Source organism: Echeneis naucrates, chromosome 20 (assembly GCF_900963305.1).
Source record: "Echeneis naucrates chromosome 20, fEcheNa1.1, whole genome shotgun sequence".
Taxonomy (NCBI): Eukaryota; Metazoa; Chordata; class Actinopteri; order Carangiformes; family Echeneidae; genus Echeneis; species Echeneis naucrates.
This window is the reverse complement of record NC_042530.1, coordinates 1437827-1459477: the sequence shown is the minus strand read 5'-3', so window position 1 is coordinate 1459477 and position 21651 is coordinate 1437827.

Sequence of the window (21651 nt, the reverse complement as noted above, 5' to 3'; positions counted from 1 at the left end):
GCTTGGCTACTCTCTCCCCTCTTTTGTGGTTAAATATGCTTTGTCTGCATGCCCCTGATGAATAGCGCAGGGCCTTTCTTCCTCCCTCTAGCCTGACATGATAATAAAAAACCACACGGCCGATGTGCTTTTAGTTCCCTTCAGGCTAAATCCCCACAATCAAGAGTCATTTAAGATATGACACATCCAGGCGCTAAAGAGCCGTCCGGCAAGGCAGGAATAATCACACTGTTATCCATACTTTGACATCATTAATGAGGCAGAAGAAAGGGGAGAGAGGGAAAGACCCTGAGGTGAGGAGGAGTGGAAGGAGGCAGACAAATGGGCTTGTTTTTCTGGGAGATCGTACAGCTGATGTGCACTTAGCCCCCTGCGTGTGCCTCAGCAGGAAGTGCTGTTGAGCCGCTCTGGAGGAGTCGAGGCTAGCTGTTAGCGGCAAACGATGCAGCATTGATCTACGCTAGTCTTGTTAAAAGCTCATCTCTAATGGCGGCCGATGCCTTTCATTTGCATCGAGCGCCACGTGTTAATCCTACAGCACCTGCTACATCTCTGCATTGAAAAAAATCAGATGTGGAAACATCCTTTAACGTTCTCATTGGGAAGATGAGCCGAACGTGTCAGATTCAACTTTGTAGAGCAGATAAAACTATCTAAATGCAAATAAACAGCATAATCGTGTCAATTGATTGAGAGTTTATCATGCCATGGCTGCAGCGGAGCACATTGTTTTAAATCTGACATCCCGCTTTGCTTTTGTGATCACATCCCATCCTTTCATTCCTCTTTTTTTTGACGCTCGGCCAGACAGACCTTGTTATGCCTTTATCTTCCCAGTCGCCACCGCCGCCGCCACCAAGGTAAATTTTTAACCAATGAGAGCAGAGAAGAAGCTTCCAGCTGTTTGACTCTCCGTAACTCCTCTGACTCAAAGGATGGCTGTGTTCCTGCAACCCTAATAATGCGGTAAAATGTGTTTTCAACAGTTGGGAAAGTTTCAAGGTTGCAAAACTACACTGATGCAACACAAATCTGCAAAGGTTGTTTGGTGGAATGTGTGTTTGCTACAGTCAAAGGTCGCTGTTTTTGCGGAACAACAATGTCAAGGTCACATTTCACAACTGACTCAAAAGACTGGCCGAAAAGAAAGAGACGGACCGAGACCAGATATTACTGAAGTATGTATCTTTTCTCCTTTTGTTCAGTAACCTTGGATACGTTTTAAAAGGGTTTGGCATTACAACATTGGGTTAGGGTTTCTTCCCTGAATATGTTAAACTGTGAATGGGGTCCAAATGCTAGGCGAGCGTCACTCATAGTTCCAGGCTAATAGCAATGATTAAGCACATTATACTGAGGATATCTAATGTGTGAAGTGACAATAGAGGGAGATCTTCAAGAGCCAATTCTATTCACCTATGACAGTCTCTGATCTTCAATTATTCTCTTCTGTGAAGACCTGCTAAATTGTGGCTGCGCTGTCTAAATAGAGCTCTCCGATGATTTTACAGACAGGAGGTGAAGACACAGACACAGAGGTATGTTTAAAAACAACTGGGAGTTCAGCTCAAGCAGGAGAAGGTACCTTAAACCTCTCAGCAATGTGTGTCGAAGCAAACAAGCAAAATAAAAAGCCGTACCTCAGGCACTTCTGCTCACACTGACTGCAAACACATTCTTAAATTCAGCATGGCGTGCACTTTTCTCAGGATATGATTATCCCCGGACGTCTCTCACTGATAAACATGTACACAGCTGCAGAACAGTTTAAGTTTTAGTTTTAAGTAAGACAGCGACTGTTCTTTATGCATTTATGGCTAGAGTGCAAACAGAAACTGCTAATAGCTAATTTGGCACTCTCTCAATGGTGTTCATTTGTAAATAAATAAAAAGTTGCAGCCCTCAGCTTAACTTGCCAAATCCAAAGCAGGAGTATATAGTCTGCACTTTAAATGTGAAACATTATGGCCCTGAATGTCACGGGGGTTTGGTCTCGATTTTGTCCTGGCGGGAGTCCGCACTGTCAGGCTCTGAAATCCCCTGATCTATACTTTATTACCAGTTTCATCCAACCTCTCAGAAAAAGAGGCGGAGCCCGGTAATAGCAGCCGCAGCGGTCTCAGGTCAACCATTGATCTGTCTCAAGGTGCTCTGAGCAAAACCCAGACACCTTTTTCTTTGTCACGTATGACTGTTACTAAGACTTTGAACGACACGATGAGGCAAAAACTTTCAAAGCCTCGCAGCAATGACAACATTGTTCATCTCATGATTTTAAGGTCTGGCTCGGGACGCAGCGTCCGATTTTGTTTTCTCAGCTGTTAGCTGCGTACAACTCAGCTGATGCTCGTAAGATAAACACTATTCGTTTCTATTCAGCTCCTCTGAAAAGAAGAAGAAAAATGAAGGCAAGGGTCTGAAATTGCTGAAATACTAATGTAACTGGCAGCGTGTTTTGTTTTTGTCCCTCACAATGTTTCTCCCCGCATGTGACCGAGGGAGCTCATCAGCAAAAAGCCAAAGCCTTAATTACCTGAAAAAAGGTAGCTGGCACTGCGCTTTTTTGTTTCAACCTATGTGTGAAAGGAGAGATTTCAATGCTTGTTGCACAGGGAGCAATTTGGTGTAGCCTATAAAAACTAAAAACCATTATTTTCTACATAGTTGACAGAACTGCAAGATGATATGATTGAAAGGAATTTAATGGAGCCTTTTTCAAAGATTACAGTTCCAAGTTTATTTCGCCAAAATTACCTCTTAGCAGCCAGCGCAACAAAGAAAATCTCCCCTTGTTGCACTGCTGAGGGGCAATTTTGCGTTGGTGCAGATCAGATTTACAGAATCTGATTTCAAGAGTTGATGATTGATACTTCCTGCTTCCAGCAGTTCATTATTTGAAGTTAAATTGGCTCTGAGGTTTTGCATCTGGCTTTTTTTTTTTTTTTTTTTGTGCACGTCGGGGGGTGACAGGGGCTTTATTAATTTTTTTATCAATGGAATCTGGGTCAAAAAATACATGGGTAATAACTTTTTTCAGCGCTGAATGAGCAGAGAAAGGACAACGGTAAAATAAAGGGTACCTGTTGCCCCTTGTTACGTGGTCTGGCTGTTTGAGAGGCACCTGTAGACGTATAACTGAAGGCCTGCGTGGCCTTCAGAGCCAAGTGGAGCCGGGGGATGGGGGGGTGACAAATCTGTTGCTGTTCACATATGATAGCTGCTGTTTTTCTACTCAGAGATGTACAGAATGTTTTGACCTTTTTCACCCCGTATTGTGTGTTTTGTACAACAGGTGGTTATGTAAGGCGGTCTGGTTGAAGGCCAAAGCTCGATCTGAGGCTGAGCGGGTTGTTACAGTTACGTTCAGGCAGCAGAGCTCAACACCCAGGGTGCTCAGCTCATCTATAATTTACCTCCTCATACCAAATAATGCATCAAACTGAGTATTTTTTCAGGACTGCCTCAAAGCAGAGTAAACGTACTTAAATAACATCCTGGGGGTTTTTCAGAGATTCTATTTGTTTTGGGGAAACATTGTCTGGAAAATTGCAGTGAATGGGAACAACAATGTGAGGCTGATCTGCCGCTGACTATCTTAGCTTCACCCAGCATGAGTGCTTGAACCAGGCGTAAACAACTACAGCTGCCACCAGGCCACAACCAGCAACAACCAGTTCCTTCTTTTCGGCTCATGTGTCGCTGAGATAATATCTAAAGAGCCTTCCAAATGCTGAATTAAAGACTTGGTATCCAAGAGCAACCACGTCCAAATCTATTATCTGCCTCTTTTATGGATCAATTATTTGGGCTGTCCATTAACCATACATATAATACACATATAGAACACTGTTCTTTTCCCTTTTTCATCTGAAACAAACACCATAATCACCCGGCAAAAGGAGAAGAGACTGAGAGCATAAATCATCTCCAGATGACTGTCACAAGCAGGCCGGGCTTGTTAGCATTGGAGCCGCTGCCCATTAGGGCTGCATTATTCTGTGAGTGCAATCAGGACTGTTAGATTCGCTTAGCAGAGGAGGGATTGTTAGCCGAGACAATGTTGGTGATATTTCCAGGGATCACAGAAACCTGTCACACCTTTCCACAGCGTGGGGAACGTTACAATATTGGAGCAGAAGAAATAATTGGTGTTAATATGGGTGTTTTGGAGGAGGGCCATCTACGGGGTCTCTGGGAGGTAATGAAACAAACGGACCGGTGGAGCATGGATGTGGCAAACAACAGCAGGTAACCCGGCGGCTGCAGACACCAGCTAAAAACAGACACACAAGAATCAAGGTGCTTGACAAGGAATGACTTCATGACTCGGGGATGAGGGGGCCAGAGGAGAAAGCATTGGATTTAACACTAGTCTCAGACAAAGGCCAAGTTCGGAGTAAAAGGTGAAAATAAATCATAAAATACAGCTGCTCAGGGGTGTGAATAGTCAACAACACAATAACTCACACGGCACACAACAACTCCCAGTCAACAATCTCCTGCCTCGAGTTTCTGAGTTTTTCTTTTGAACAGAAAATGCTACAGTCACACTCCAGCTGCTTCTGCTTTGTTGGGTTAAGCCACTCATCGTGACACGCCACGCTTCTCGGACGTGTTTGGCATTAAAAGCTTTAAAAGCCGAGTCACACCAGAAAAACAGAGCGACCGCACAATAGAGCCTGATCTTGGCAGAATGGGACCGGCAGGAAAACACAACTTTATGTATTAATCCAACACCGGCTTGTCTTCCCACACTTAAAAAAAAAAATAATAATTGGAAATAGAAAAATGAACTGACAGCACAGAAGGATTGTCCGGAGCCGGACTTCGTCCTGGTTGACTTTCCCGTTATTGAGCTGATGACCTCTGGCTCAGTTACAGCACAGAGATTTCAAATGGCCTCACCAGCCTACTTCTGTTTTCACATTTTAGCAGTTTGTTTGAACTTTTGGAGGCCTTTAATGGCTCTTTCTCATTATGAGCTCTTCTTGGACCTGATAAATGCTGTTTTCACTCAACAGTCTGCAGGATGTAATATCTCCAATCCCTGATCTTAGAGGTCTGGACTCCTCCAGAACTTTTAACCCTCTAACACCGCAGATTTTAACCTTCGATATTGGCAGCTTACCGTATGTCAGAAGAACGGATATATGGCTAACAAGGAAGGAGCAGATTGGCGGACTTCCAACAACAGCGCGGGATAAATTACCGTAATGATCCCAAGCGTGACTTCTCAGCTTTCAGAAACTGCTGCCATGTCAAACATTCGTAACTCGGCCTGAACCCGGTGCTACATGTCGAAGTAATGTGTGGATGGCAGGAACGAGCATCACAATGTAGCTGGTCTACACTTTTTTTTTTTTTTTTGTGGTTTTAATCCCGCAGCAACAGTAAGAACAGAAACCAGCAGTGTGACGAGATTAAAAGGCCAAATTAATGCTAATAAAGTCGCTCCCTAAATGGCACGACTCTCTGATGAGCTCGTCAACTCCACATAAGGCCGCATGTTCGAATGAACATTCAAACTGGGTGAGACTCTTTAAACTGATCTCAAGTGAGTTTGAGGCAGAAATCAGGCCTGTGTCCTCCCAATTCCCGTAATCCAACCTCTGTAAATTACAATGGCTCTGGAGATAAGCTGTTTTGAAACCTTGCCATGGATCAAATGGGCAATCTTGATCCAAGCCAACTACAAAATTAGTCAACCAGTTTCAGTTGTATTTTTCTTTTGCTCTCGCAGAGAGAAGCCCAATTTAATTTCACCCCATGTGTGCCGAGCAGCTTCTCAGACACTGCGATCAATTGATAATAAGAATATGAGCCAAGCAGGATAGAAAGTTTAATTATTTTAATTCCTTTCTAGCTGCCCTCGAGCGTGGAGTCACCTGAATTTACTGGTGGGCAGATGAGAGTCTAAGTATATTGATTACATACATGATTAAATGTTACAACAACTCTTGAAATGAGGGCTTCTGGGAATTATAAAACACGAACTGAACATATTTCCTTTTAGGGCTTATATGGAGCTAACAGCTTGTTCTTTGTTATTTTTGTCGTTGCTGTACATATAAGATCAATAAAAAGTGCAGCTGTTTAGAGTGTAATGTGAGTTTTATTATTTTTCATATATGTATTTTATTTAGGACTGGAGAGCGTGGTGATGATAACAGCAGCAGTAAAGGCTAATCTGTCATTTTAAATATGGTGCAACATACCGGAGAGCTGCATTATTCTTCTCAATTTCATCAGTGGTGTGATGAACAGAGAGAAAATGCAGCCCTCCTCCTCCTCCTCCTCCAACAAGCCCAACATTTATGTCGAAAATGAAAAGTTAACACCGGGGAGAGAGTCTATCAGTGAAAACTCTGTTCTGCTCCACTTTTAACTTGTTCAGGTCAGACGAACATTTTCAAGTCCGGATGTCAAGTGTTGCTGGTTTGTTTTTGTTTTCAGCCACTTGGAAGAATGAAGAGGAAGGAAGCTGGTTGTAAGCACCAAACTAAACATCCAGCAGGAAGCATTTATTTGGAGTTTTGTGTTTGAGGCAACTTTTTTTGCTGACATTTGTCTGCCTCAGATAAAAATCACACAATCTGTAAAATCCCCAAAACCCCAAAAGTGCCCCGTCTAATGAAATTAACCTGACTGTCCATAAAGTGGACTCAGGTGGACTCAAAGGGTCCTTGTGCATGAAACTGAACCAAAGATTGTTTTCTGTGTCTTTACGGACCAACAATTTAATTTTCTTGCAACGAAAACACAGTGAAAGCTAAATGTAATCAATCATCAGCTGATGATTGATACGTTTTCAGATTTGCTTCTTGCAGCTCAGGTCATTAATGTACTCATGCAGGAAGTTGTATCAGACTAAATAAAACGGCTGTGAAACAGCATTTTGCTGTCTAACTGATTTATTTATTTATGTCCTGAGAGGCAGAGACAACTGAGCAAAAGCCCTCAAGCCAATCAATCGACGCTCAAAGCAAAAGCTGTGGCATAACGAGCAGGGATGTGTTTCTGGATGAACATCACTTGGGTCTCTTCCCGACCATCACAGCTCACGCTTGGTGATCTCAAACCGCCGCTCCATTAAATCTTCAGTGAAGCCGGCTGGCTGCGTTTGCTGTTTGGCGCGACACTTCCCTCAGATCAGGCCGCTCCGTGTCACCTAACAAGCTCGGAAAAGTTCGCCAAAGAGGAATCTGTGACAGGTAACTTTTCACTTTTAAAACAGAATATTAAGCAGGAAGGGCCTTTGAAGTCAGTTTAACACCTGACACAGACTGATGTTCCTGCATATTCATCTTTAATGGGTTAAAAAGCGACGACACACTTCAACATTTAGCAAGACTAAATAAAGCTGCGGCACTTCAGCAGCACAGTCAAAGTCTCAGGTGGAGTTAAAACACATATTTTAGTGGCATCTCTCTTGGCCAGACTCAACAGCTGCGCAGCCCGGACTGCTTTAAGGACACAGAGTTATTTTTACAAGTATGGGAGGACTGTGATTAATCCTCCACCAAGACACATCCAAGTGTCTTTATATCCTGAACGTTAACTTTAAGTCCTGCAGACAAAAATAGATCCACTGCAAATAAATCATTCCAGTCTTCATTCTCATGCTGTTGCATTTTTATTTCATTAATAGCTCTCCACCAAACGTGGTCCATTCGGGGTGCTGTCACAACTCTGTCCTGTCGTCCACAAGAAAGACCAGACATCTTTTTCCAAGTCCGCTGAAATTTATCTCACTTTGCAGATTGACTTTGTCACCCAGTTTTCTGGAAAACATCCAGGGAACAAGGGAGGATGAGCAGATGGAGAAAAGAAAAGATGAAAGACAGTTGTTGTTTTCTGACAAATGTGACAAATGGAGTCGATTGACGTAGTATTAGGAGGAAGTGGAGAAAACCTTCGTTCTCCACGGGTAGCAGATTCAACCTTTCATGTGAGACGCCGGGTCGCCCTGATTTGTAGGAAATGGCATCGATTTGTTCTGGACTCAGTCTTCCTGATATCAAGTTCAGGAGCCTGATACTCTCAGATTCACTTTTTAGCAGAGTTAGTGGAGGAACATCACCTCGCTGATGTTTCTGATGTAACTCTGATTCAGCCAGCTTTTGTAGAGCTGGAAAAAGAATTGTGGGGACAAAAAAAAACAACAAAAAAAAAATCTTCACCGATATGACCACCGATCAGCTGCAACACAAACAACCTCAAATTTCTGAATTTGATCAATTATTCTGCTTTAATATTCAGATTGGAGGTTTCTGGTATGAAGTGTGTTGCGTTCTTACAGCAGATTGTTTCACTGCTTGTGATCAGCCCAAAATGGGAGCCCACACTTCTCGACAGGAGTTGAAACCACCTAACTTCCAGCACTTTGAATATTACTGTACTTTAACAACAACAATCTTCTTTTCATCAGTTTAGGAGTATTTCGTGCGCACACACAAATCCGTGTGTCAATGTGGGATCTTTTTTCTCTCCCACTCTGCAGTGCTGCTGTGCGACCCTCTCAGCTCCAATTACATGCAGAGCGCCTCACCGAGAATCAAACCTAAGACGACAGGCTGGATGAGGTGTTTGTCCCCAACCTCCACCATCTTGTCTCCCTTCCACTTATAGAGAAGAACCCAATCTCCTGGAGATGAGGACGGCAGAAGTGTGCACCTTGAAGTGGTTAATTATTCATCACATTGTTCAAGTTTCCATCGAAGTTAACTCGGAAATAAAAGAACTTCACTGGAGTTCAAATCCACTTGAAGTCAATAGGAAAATGTCCCTAAAATAAAAGTTCAGCAAGTGTTTTTTTGGTCTCAGATCTTTATTTCTGATTAGTTTTAGTTTTTTTGTTTATATTGAACATCTTAAAATTTGTACTTGCAACACAAATAGCTAGATGTCACGTCAATGCATGAAGGAGCTCTAGGAGCTGTAACCCTAACCCATAAAGTAGTTGATATAGAAGATAATGTGAAAGAGCTCCGCTCCCTTTTTGGCTGGAATCCTTCTTCCACCACAATTTTACAGAAATAAAAGGAATCCACCAAAGCTGTGTCCCACTTTTGTCTTGTTTCAAATCTTGACTGGAGTAAAAACAAGACAAAAAAAGATTTATCATCATTTCTACAGTCTAAACTGGCTGATATTTACAGCACACCTGCCTTTTGTAAACTAAAAATTAAGAATGAAAAAAAAAAAAAAGAGTCAGAGCTCAGCTGGAACTCTCAGAAACTCAGCAGTTCTGGAAAGTTTCCAACAATCTTCACCAGACCTTTCAATGCGTGATAAATCGCCACAGTTACCTTGGCCACGATTTTTTGGGGCAATACTTATAAACTTGAAAAAAAATCTTTTGTCCTGTTGAAAAAAAAGCATTTATTCCAGAGTTAGGTTTGCTTTTTTGTTTTGTTTTTTACTTTCTTTGACTTTTGGGGGGATTCATTTCAGACAATCCGTCACAGCTGGGGATCTTTAAAAACATTTGCTTGAAAATCAAGTGAGAGTTTTCCCATACATTTCATTACAATATGACTTTTGGCTTTGGCCTCACTTTCCAGACCCTGAGCTCACTTTTAAAAACTACTGATGAGGGAAATGAGATCGGAGCGCGGAGACATCTGCTGGGCAGGTGGAGAACGACAGGAAGACGGCCCCTCCACACGAAACCAGATTCAACAATCCTGTTTTTCCGTCCCCATGTTTGAACCGTGACGGTTTTATTATGAAAATGTCCTCTCATCTCTGTTAAGAGAAGTAATTTTACTAATGATCCTCTGGTTGAATTATAATTGACAACTGCCAAAGACCAGGTGTTTTTTGTTTTGTTTTTTTTTTTCCCTGCATTTGAATTTCAAAAATTGCGGCGGCTAGTTGTTTGCTTAATGCACGTATTCAAATGCTGAGTGTGTGGAGATGAAGGACCAGCTCTGGCACCAGCTGCCTGGCACCACGGAGCCCCCTGATTACGGCACCGGGGGCGACACGTCAGCTTGAAATACTGCACTCTGGGTTAGTGTGTTTTTGAGGCCGGCAGCTCCAGTAAAAAAAAAAAAAAAAAAACCCCAGCTGGATCATGACTTTGCTCAGTGATGGAGAGGAGAGAGAGAGAGAGGGCTGCAAAAGAAGCAATCCCAGGAAGGGCATCTGCAAGGCCATAAATAACGGGGTGTGTAAGAAGCCGGAGTGATGGCTAGCTGTATTTACTCTCCGCTCATCTTGACAGCTCGGTGAATGTGGTGTTTTTCTTCTTCCTTTTAAACTCTCTTGCCCGCAGAGGGACAATTAAAGAAGCACTGCTAGACTGGCTGAATGATTATGGAATACTGATGAGAGGTGATGCCCAGCCAATCCTAACAGAGTTTCACTGCTGAAGCCGGCATTGATTTGTTTCTACTTTCTTCTTCTTCTTCTTTTTTTGCCCCCTGGAGGAAACGAGCAGCTCCACCGGCTGAAAGGCTGATAGAAAAAATATTAAATTTGGTCCAGTCTGACGGACCAACTGTGGGTAATAGTCACAGATAAAATACTGTGCTCAGGAAACAGAATACCTGAGACTTCTGGCCATTTCATTTACATTTCACAGCGTGCTTTGTACCGACAGCACTCTTCATGTAGTGATATCTGTGTCCAATCAAACGAGGACTCAATGCTCCATCATAACCAGGACTCACCGATATATTCACTGATTACTGAACTGGGCTGCCAGCTAAAGGCACGGGGGCCCGATGAGTCCAGGTTCGCTGGAGCAGAGTCCGTGTTTTAAAGGGACTCTGAACTTTTATTGTTCAAATGTCAAGAAGTCCCTCAGAGAAGTAAAATGATCATAAAGGGATGCTAAACAACTACAGAGAGACAAAAAAGTTAAGACAGACAACTACAGAAAGAAATAAAACAAATAAGAGAGGAAACAGACAAACAACTGCACAGAGACAAAAATGTAAAATTACAGAAACACAAAACTAGACAGACTAGAGAGATCTTACAGACAACTGCAGAGACAAAACCGTCACAAAGGCAACTTCACAGAGATGCAAAATGACGACATAGAGGCAACAAAGAACCGCAAAGATGCTAAAGATGATCACACAAAAAAGATGCAACACAACCACAAAGAGGTGCGAATGAATCAAGTCTGACAACTTCATCAGCCGATGAAACTTCTAAATAAATAAATAAATAAAGGGACATACAGTTTAATATAATCAGGCAAAATTCACTGATCCACATAAACAGTTTCCATCAGTAGACAAATAAATTCTCTCAAGCTGAGCGTGAATGAGAGAGAAGCCAAAAACAAAAGACTGTTTTTGTAAATCCTGGATCTCACAAGCGTTGGACATTAAAGAGAATCTATTTTCTCTGAACAGGTTTGTACTTTACAACTGAAGTCAGCCGGGTTTTGTTCATTTATGCTGCAATAGACACGATAAAAGGCGAAAGACTGAAGGGGAGACGCTGCAGACAAAATAATACCTTCTTACTCACACCGCAGTCGAATATTCACTGTTTTTATTATTATCATTATTTCCATGCACACTTAACTATCATTACTGTGCGCTCGTATAAAACAATCCAAAAGGAAGTTCTGATTTTATCTCCGGGTTGTCAACAGTGAGCCGGAGTCAGGTCGGGTAGCTTTGATCCGTCCTAACGTCCGAGCGCCCGACACAAAATAAAAACCTTTCAGAGAGCAGCGTGACACCTCCTGCTCTTTAACAGCAGGGAGATCTCCGAGCTGCAGAGCCAAGCCGGCATCAAAAGCAAACAAGAGATCTCAAATCTTGGCTGCAAAGGGCAGCTCAGACAGAGCCGTTCAGGAACGTGATAGGGCAGCGATGGACGTCACACACATGAAGGGAAGAGATCACAAACCACTTGATCTCTCTCATTCAGACTTTCTTTGAAGCCACAGTTGGAAAATATTCCTTTGACCTGCTTCTAAGGTTTCCTCTTTTTAATCCGTTTTTCCGTGATCACTTGTTTTGTCTGCTTTTTGTTAGAAACCCTAAAAATATTGAATTGTTAATGACAGCAACTGCTCTCCTCGACAGAAATAGTCTGATATAGAGCATGTTAAATACTTTACGCTAAGGTAAGATAGCCGCCTGGGTTCGATAGTCTTGCCACAAAATGAATAAAATGTCAGATTATTCCTTTATCATTTCAGCACTGTTTGAGATATGACAAGAACTGACTTTGACTGAATTAATGAAGGAAAGTCGATGGTGAAAGAAACTTCTCTTTGCAGTTCATCTTCTGTGTTTTCCTCCTAATCCTCCATTAGCAATTGCCAGCATCCCTCGGAGAACTTTGTGAGCCTTGGACCGCTTTGCTCTGCGTGAGCCCGGGCGGCCTGGGTTTGTCAAAATCAAACATTATCATTGTTGAATTTCAGCTGGTCTGGATTTATAATAAACCAATCTCCATTTGAGAAGCTGTTCGGTGCCCTCAGAAGACCTCCGTGCCAGACTGGAGGTCGAGATGGACTTTCCACGTGAAATCAACCTGAGTTTATTAAAACCAATCCTGCAGGAGCGTTGTCCTGATTTGGTCACCCGGCCTGCCTCTCTATTGTCCTGTTTAATGATATGCTTCTCATCTAATCCACACAATAGCACAAGAGTGTTGTGCTGATTATGGTTGACCCTAAAAGTAATTGGCAGGCTGCTTGCCAAAGCAGGGAATTAATCTACTGTTTTGGAGCAATGATGAATCAAAAGCATTCAGATAAATCACAAGAGGCCCAACAAACAAATGACAGTGACTGTAATTATCAAGAGGACTTTGTTTTGCAGCTTGCCATAAGAACTCTGTGTGCTGAGGGAAAGGCAATAACGCTCTCGGAGGCTGAGGATGCGGCCTCAGCAGACCGCCCAGACATCGTGCAGGTCGACGCTCGGCAATTACTTTTCTGTGTCGGCCACAATCAGCACGACGCTCCGGGGGACTCGACGGATTTACCAAAGTCTGCCAGCGGCAGGTTGACAGTTCAAATGCCAAACCATTTGGGGGGGAGAAGCGCTACAGTGGAAAGTCCACATGAAGCGCTCTCCAAGACACCAAAGACCGAGTTAATGTAGCGTGGTGAAATCATACACACGGCCCCGAGCAGCTGATCCAAACAATCCACATACCCACAGGATACCAGATTAAACCACTCCAGTTACATTTGGTTCGACCATCAGCTCACATTTTTAAAGATTTTTTGATCACATCACTTTCACAGATGCAAATTGGTGTTTGCACCTTTTCCAGCCACTGTTAGCTGCCTCAGATTCAATTTGGCTGATAAGATCTGCTGTTTTAATTGAAAGCTCTTCTGCTATAAATCAACCAATTTGAGCTGATGAACGAAGAAACACAGCAGCTCAGCTGAGTCACAGAAAAAACAAGTGTGACACGTTCAAATGAAACAACAGATATTGGATGAAGAATTCTGGATAAACAGTGGATGTGTTGTGTGTGTTTCTATGTGGAGGAACGTTAAGTTTAACGACAGCCTTCAAATCTGAGAAATACTTGAAGAATCAACAGCTTCCACCTCCAACTTCTCAGATAAATAAAGATTAGCACTGAATGCTTCTGTGATTGTTGTTTGTCTGTAATCAACCATCTATTCTTCTGTACTTTATTATCACAGAGTGTCATCGATTGGTGAATGCAAATTAGATTAGAGAAAAAAAAAATCAAACACTGCATTGTGTCCAAATCAAGCAATAAAAAATAATTTCCAATCCAATTACCAATCATGACTGATGAATTATATGTCAGCAGGCAAAAGCCAAAAAAAAAAAAAAAACCCCACCAAAAAGCCAGCCCATTAGTCAGCACTACGTTTGATGAGACACTTTGCCCGTCACAGACGGAACGCCGTTTGCTCCGGGACGTGCTGGAGGTGCTGCATCTTGAGGATCTGGTTTCAGAGCTTAAATACATATTCATGAGATTCTGGAGGGTTTTGTGAAGCAGCACGGTGCTGTCCCTCACCACAGCTGAGACGGTCACAAAGTACCTCGAATTAAAGGATGCTGGGAAAGCACAAACAGTGGGAGGAGGAAGAGGACGAGGAAAGGTCTGTGTGTGTGTGTGTGTGTGTGGAGGGGGGGGGCAGATGGGGAAAAGGCAAGAAACAAGGAGAAAGGCAAGTGAGGATGCAAGCCAGGGCTTTCAAGTCCTTCCAGTCCTCTCTCACACACATAAGGGTTTACTCAGAGAAATCTGCCGCCTGTGGTTTTCACAGAGTGGAGGAGACAAAAGGGAGACATTTGGACCGGGATTATCACGAGCCCAGACCTCCATGTCCCAGCTCAGTGCAGCCGCCTGCCAGAGAGAAGCCTCTTTGTGCCAAACTGCTGCAGTGCAAAGTCAAAATCACAACCAGAACCAAAAAAAAAACATGATTTCTTCTGTCTAAAAACACACTCGCTTAGCTTGCTAGCTAAGCTAAGACAAGCTAAGTACAAGCTTACACTTGTATTCATACAAAACAACAACGTTGTTGGTTTCCATTTTCCCCAATTGGAAATAGGATTTTATATTCAAGGGGTAAATATGACAGAAGTCCTGATGAAGTTTGTTGTTATCTCTGACAGTGTGAGGCCTTAAATCGTATTTAAGACAAGTCGTGGCTGAACGCAGTATGAGTGTTGGTTAGATAGCATATACCAAGTCTCCTGAAACAAAGTCAGCCTTTTATTCTTCACCACGCTGGCCTTCCCCCTACAGCATGCAGCTAAATCCGCTGACTGACAAATCAAGGCTCCGCTCTTTAAATAATTCATATTTCACTTCGATATCTTTCCGATATAACTGAAATTTGCATGCACCACGCGGAGACTTCAAGGTTGGAGCCGACGTCACCGATGTGGCAGCGGCGTGGTCAAGCTGCTCCCTCGATCAATTATAGAAGTAATTATCTTGGCCTGAGGTCGATGGCGACGCTGTTGTGGGTGTTGTCATGCGTCTGATGATGAACTCTGCTCAGAGACAGCAGATGGTGCAGATTTATTGTTTATCGATGGATCAATGGAATATCGCAACGAACGGCCACATTATCAGAAGCCAGAAATGAATGCACATAAGCGACGTGGCGAGGTTTGCCTTCTTCTGTCTGCAATCAGTCAATCTGGTGCCTGAACTCAGCGACATGAGTGATTATATGAGTCTGTGGTTAATGACGACGCTGATGTTAATGATGCTTTTATATTTCCGATGATGAAATCTACTATAGTCACTGCTCAGATGGAAATTTGCAATCTGGTGCAGATCATTTATTGTTCATTGAGCGCCTGAATAAATAAAAGTCATAGTAAAGTATGTGCACAGAGCTCCATCCTTTTTTCCAGCCTTCTAAATTATTTTCCCGCTTTGTGTCATTCCTTGTTTCCTAACTGGAGAAAATAAATATTTGCAGAAAGGAAGTTACTGGAACATCAGTGTTTTCATTAGATAACTGCTGCCATTAATCCTGAGATTATAGTGTCAACATCTTCTTTAGGAGTAGGCGTCTCAGCCATCTGCAGCGTGATGTGAAGCACGCTGCGTACGAGAGAACGAGCGAGGGAAAGCACTGATTAAAGGAAATCTGGAGGAAAACGAAAAAAGGTTGCGGTTAATTTGAAGCAGCAGCGGTTTCATCTGTTTCTTTGGTGAATGTGAAAACAGCGCAGCTGCTTATCCAACTGTTGAAAAAAAAAAGCTGAGTCTTGTGAAATCATTTCAATCAGAATTCCCTTCAAATGGAGTAAAATAGCATTGCATCAGATCTCTTAGAGCTGTTTTCTCTCCCTCCGCTGGCGTTGGATTCTGGGCCAAACACACAGTCGAGTCCGGGTTTGTGTCTTCCACTGAGAGCCACGTGAAGAAGAAAAAGGAATAAAGAGATAAAATGCTGAGATGCTGGCGGAAAAGAAAAGTGAGTCGCTTTTGTTGATTTTGTTGTTGCAAGGTGAGAGAAAAGGAAAAACAGAGTTACGGCTGGTTTTTGAGGCTCAAAGCTCCGACCTTGAAGTCTTCTCGTCCTCTGACTTCTTCTTCTTCACATAATCTCCTGTTCATCTTTATCACACCTTCCACTTTTTTTTTTTTTATCCTTCTCATAATGGCCTCAGAGGCACAACAAACTGACGTGATAACACATGAAAGGCAGACTTGAGACACAGAGACGCAGCAGCGCTGACATTCAGTGGATTTCTGTAGAGCTCCTTCACTACACGGCCCACAGACGTCGAAGAGAAGCTGCTGTGGAGCAAAGACCTGGAGAATATCGCCTTCGCCTCATTAAAAACAACACTCCGGCTGAGGTGAGCGCGAACAAACAGACCGAGGGAATAATAAGAAGCCCTGCAGCCCTTCACATATTCATTACATATTACACATTGTGCGGGATACGGGCGGATCTGCACTTCATTATTTAAAAGTATTTCATCCATTCTGGCTAAATACGAACAACCCGTCAGGAAAAATAAACAGAGCTTCAGTTCTGTGAAACTCATTAGTCTCCAGACAATTAGGATGCATGTATTCTGCATTGTGTTGTCTGCAACACAATGTCTGAAGCCTGAGTGAATTAATCAGTTAATGATTAATTCACCTTCAGGGATGATTTAAAAAAAATGAGATGAGAAGATGAAGTTTGAGCACCTTGATAGCATTACATATGCACGTTGATCTACATTAGTTCATCGTTCAGCAGCAAGACAGACACATTAAAAGTTTACTCCCCGAACTGATGTTTCAAATCCAACATTGTTTTGGAGTCAACGGGTTGTTCAGTTTGTTAGTTATTCCACAATGACTAAATCTGCATTTATCATCAAGAAGATAAACAGAGATTATTCTTAATAACTGCTGAAGAAATCAAGAGATCAAACGAAAAAAAGTCTGTGAAGGATTTCAACTGCAGCTGCTCTTCATCTGTTTAAGTCAGCGAAGTGCTGGTTCGTTTAAAAAAACGACAAACTAAAGACATATTGACCAAAAAAATAGACATTAGGGTTCAGAAGAGGTTATTGTGGTGCAGCAAGCAACTCCAACATGTTCAACAATTTAACCAGCGCACACAGAGGTAAGGAATCAAAAAAGATGAAGCTTTACCTTTAATTATTCACTGATGAAGATGATGAAAAGAAAAGAGTTGCAGAGTCTTTCTTCCTCCAAAGTTTCCTCCAACAATCTTTAAGAAGTTAAAAAAAAAAAAGGCAAAGCTTTTAAATGGGTCATTTTCCTGGAAACTTTTCTCTTAATCTCCTAAAACTTTTCTAAACTTTGATTAAATTAGGTGTCGAATGGAACGGAAGCGGAGAAAGTGTTAATGGCCACAGATATTTATGATATTTAAGAAAAAAGAAGTGAAAAGTAGTTATTAGTTTCCTGAAAAAAATGAGCAAGAATATTAAATTCTCACTGAAATAAAGAACTAATTTTATTTCAGATCAGATCTGTAAAATAAAAGTTTTATCTTCTCCAGTTTGTTTGTTTGTTTGTTTCCATCTTTTCCTGATCTGTAACTTCCGGAGGGCCTCCAGAGTCACCAATCAACCATAAAAAAAGGAACTTCGGATTCAAACCCAAAACCTTCCTGCTGTGATGCATCAAGTGGATGTTTATAACGAAGCTGATCTATTCTGATACTTCGCAGTCATCCGACTGATGTCGACTCTTTTTGATTCACAACTTTTTCTTTTTGTCAGAGCAGGTGAGCAGCTAAGAAAGTGGAAATATTCCAGCTCATCAGAAGGACGAAGAAAAAAAGCTCTTCATCTATCCGTCAACTCAGCACAGAACATTTCTGACTGTCTTCCTGCTGAAGATGCGTTTCAGATTATCAACATTAACCTTCATAAGATCTTTCACCGGCAGCACGTTAACCTTTGCGGAACGGCGTGACGAGGTGAAGACAGACTGTTGGTTTATTCCTGCAGAGAGAGTCCTGACGAGACGCCAGCAGCATTTATGTCCCGTCACCTGGACACGTGGACGGCAGTAACACATTTTTCCTTTAAATACCGAAACTTGAGCTGGCTCATCCTCCAGAAGAAAATCCTTCAAAGTCACACTTTAAAATGTATCCTGACCAACAAATATCAGGGAATTCGAGGATGAAGACAATATTTTCAAATATTTCTGTGGACTTTTTCTGGTTTATATTGTTGCAAGCAACCTTTTCTTCTTCTGTGACGACGCTCCAGAAAATCTACAATTAGATATTCAGTCCATTCAGTTCTGGAGGACCAGAATCTGACCTTTGACCCAAAGCTGGACCAAATCAGTCTCATGAGCTAAGTGGTCGTTATTTGGAATCTAATTCAGGTTACAGATTATCTTTCGTCAACTCGTAAATCAATGACTGCCGTCGATCTGCGTCCGTTTGTTTTTGAATCTGTTTAATTAATTTAATCAGATTCTGGGTGAAAAATGTGCCGGAAAAAAAAAATAAATAAATAAAATAAACTGATGCGTCCAAAGTGATGTTTAGATGTTATCAACAGAATAAATCTACAGAATTAAATAAAGAAACACAATTATAGAGTGAAGACTTCCTGGCAGAAATAAAAAGAAATAAATCCATAAGAATCGAGGAGTTGGGGGTTGTGTACTCACCGAACATGATCCTGGAAACACATTCACACGGTAACAGGTGCTGAAACCGGAAACTGGAAAATCCTGTTTGTTTGTTTTCCGTGCTTCCTCTTACAGGCCTCATTTTGTCAGGGAACGCTGCAAAACAAGCCAATGAAATAAAATGTATGTTTGAATTATGCATATGTGAGGGAAGTGCTGTGAGTACAAAGCATTAGAAACAGCTCCTCAAACACTGCATGTTAGAATAGAATCCACTCAATATGCAAATGTCCTCCCCATTTTAAGGCAATCACTCGAACGCTCAGCCACTGCTCTCTCTGCTTTCCTGGACACGGCACATTTTTTATTTTATTTTATTATTTTTTTGGCATTGAATAGAAATGTTTATTGTTTGAATACATTTTTTCCTGCTCAGTGCAGTTTCACCTTCTCCAGGCGGTCGAAATGGATGTTGTTGGTTTGTTTTTTTTTTTTATTATTTATTATTTCTCTCCCCCCGTTGCACACAGCAACAACAACAACAGGGATTTTTGGAAATAGAAGTTGTCACATCATGAGTTCATTATGTCTGTTAAACTTCACTGTAACCCAGTTTGCTGTCCGTCCAGTCCTCCTGGTTGTTACTGATTAAGGAGACATGACGAAATCAAAACAGACCAGGATTTAGTTGTCAGTGGCGACGGGGGGGGGGGGCATGCACGTCGGTCAAACTGATCTTTTATCAGGCAGCTTTTCCAAACTTGTGAATGAACTTCCCTCGGAGGAGACGGGAGGATCTCACCAAAGACTGTCATTAGACAAGAGAAACCAACGCTTGTGCGTAATTAAAGGAAACTCTCCTTCACAGTGTCGGAAAGGCAGCGGCGCTGATGAAAATGTCCTCCTGCCTTTGGTCAGACTTAATGCAAAGAGGACAGCAGACTTCTGGGACCACCTGATGTTTCAAATTGAGGCTCTCCTCCCAGTTAAGGTGACATTAAAGTGACTGTGAATCATGTGGCACAAATGAGCCTTCTAATATTTCCCAGGAAGGTTTTTGCAGAAAGCAATTAGGTGGAACTAAGAAATGTTCTTGTGTACTTCTGATGTACTTCTCCATCAGGAGTCGCTCTTTTCTTTCTATATCTTGAGCTAATTATTTGATGCAGAAGGCATAAACGTATGAAAACAGCCCATTTGCTGGCACAAGGGGAACTTAAAAAAGATTTCAGATTGAAAAAGTCGTCAGCCTCAGCTGGATGTTTTTAACTGTGCAGTTTTAGAGCTTGGACTGAATAAATGACCTGGATCTATCTGCTCCCTGGACTCTGCCGGACCCTGATCCTGAAACTGGCCTCTCATTCATCTGAATGTGAAGAAGGCCTTTTACTGAAAGCAGAAATGGTCTGTTCTCTGAGATCTGTCATAAAGAAGCATCTGCTGCCTGAATCACACAGACATATAACACTGAGGTCAATGGAAAGACAGCCCTGCAGCAGTTTTCTCATGTTTTCAGCCGTTCAAACAGAAACCACGTTCACGTGTCGGTGCACGTGATCACAGACTTTATACAAAACCAAAGTACGAAAGCTGCACTTACAGATGACGCTTCTGCGGGAGAGAGGATGGATGTCAGTGCTTTGACCAGCCAAATCCTCAAAAGAGCTCAAGCAAAAAGAAAATGGCTGCTGAGAGGGGAAGCAATGAGGGTCAAAAGAAAAGAAAAACAAATAAGCGCCACCTAGTGGTGCAGAATAAACTCAAACAAAAGAACAAACCTGACGGGTCAAGAAGATGAAAATGTTCCTTTGTTCAACCTATTTCTTGGTATTGCAAATGAATTAACTTGTTCTTGGACACGAAGAAGACGCAGATCAGCGACCCCAGAGAGTCCCCAGGAAATACACCTTCCTTCGGCTTTGGGTTGTTTCTGCTGGAAGGAACCCGAAAAGGTGTTTTCCTCTCATGAACCGAAGAGAAGATGTAAAATGATGAACACAAACCTTTTGTGTTGAGTGTTGTTTTTAATGTTAACCCAGTTTGGGTGAGCAACACTTCATCGGAGCGCTCCCTCCTCGGAGGAAACGCTTTCATTATCAGTCTGTGAGCTAAATAACGGCAGCTGAGAGGATCTTTCCCTGCTTCGTCTGCTCTCTCTGGAAATCATTCTGAAATCTTCAAAAATAAAACAACACATTTGATTCCGCTGCTTGCTTACATTATTGTCTGACTCGAAGGTATGCAGGGCGGTTTTGTGTTTTTTATTTTTTAGTTTAATGAACACACAGGTCTGCCAGATCTTCCACGCCACCAATTTCCTTTTGTCTTCCCAACAATAGTGCCTGTGGCATTTTGATCATAGCTTCAAGGTATGTGGTGCCTGAGCTCAAGTCGAAAGCGCCAAGAGAAAGGAAGTCCAATTAGGTTTTTACTTTTCCCTTCCTTAATTTGTTTTCAATGAAGAAAAGAATAACAATGTTTTATAAATATATAGATAGGAAATATAATTGTGTGACGGAAGTGAGCAGCTCTCTGCTGGCATTACTCCCCAAACATGGTCATTCGTTCATCATTTACTCGCCTACTTTTACCACAAGGAGTCTCCTGATTCCCAAATTCAGAGCAGTGTTGGCCAACATGAATCAGATTTTTACTGAATCAGACATATTGAGATAAAAAAGAGACACATTCAGCAACGAGGAACTAACAAATGATATTTAGAAAAGTCATAATGTGCCAATATCAAATTATAAAAGTTAAAAAAGCTCCTAATCTTCCGATCTCCAGCTCCACTGCCTCGTGTCCAGTGCAGACATGAAGGATATTGAGGGTCAAGCGGTTTCTGGATCATGTTCTGTGAATATTAGACTAAAATGGGATTAGAGATGTGAGTTTGTCCAGCTCCGGGCATGGACAGTGATGGAGAGGTTTATCAGTGAGGAAAAGCAGCTGCAGGTTAAAATAGTTCTTTATTTTCTAATTCATAAATAGTATTGACAGCGTTACTTTATGAATATGACACATTAAGATTATTTTATAAATGAATGAGGTCAGACACCTGTGAGGTTTGTCAGTCAACCACCA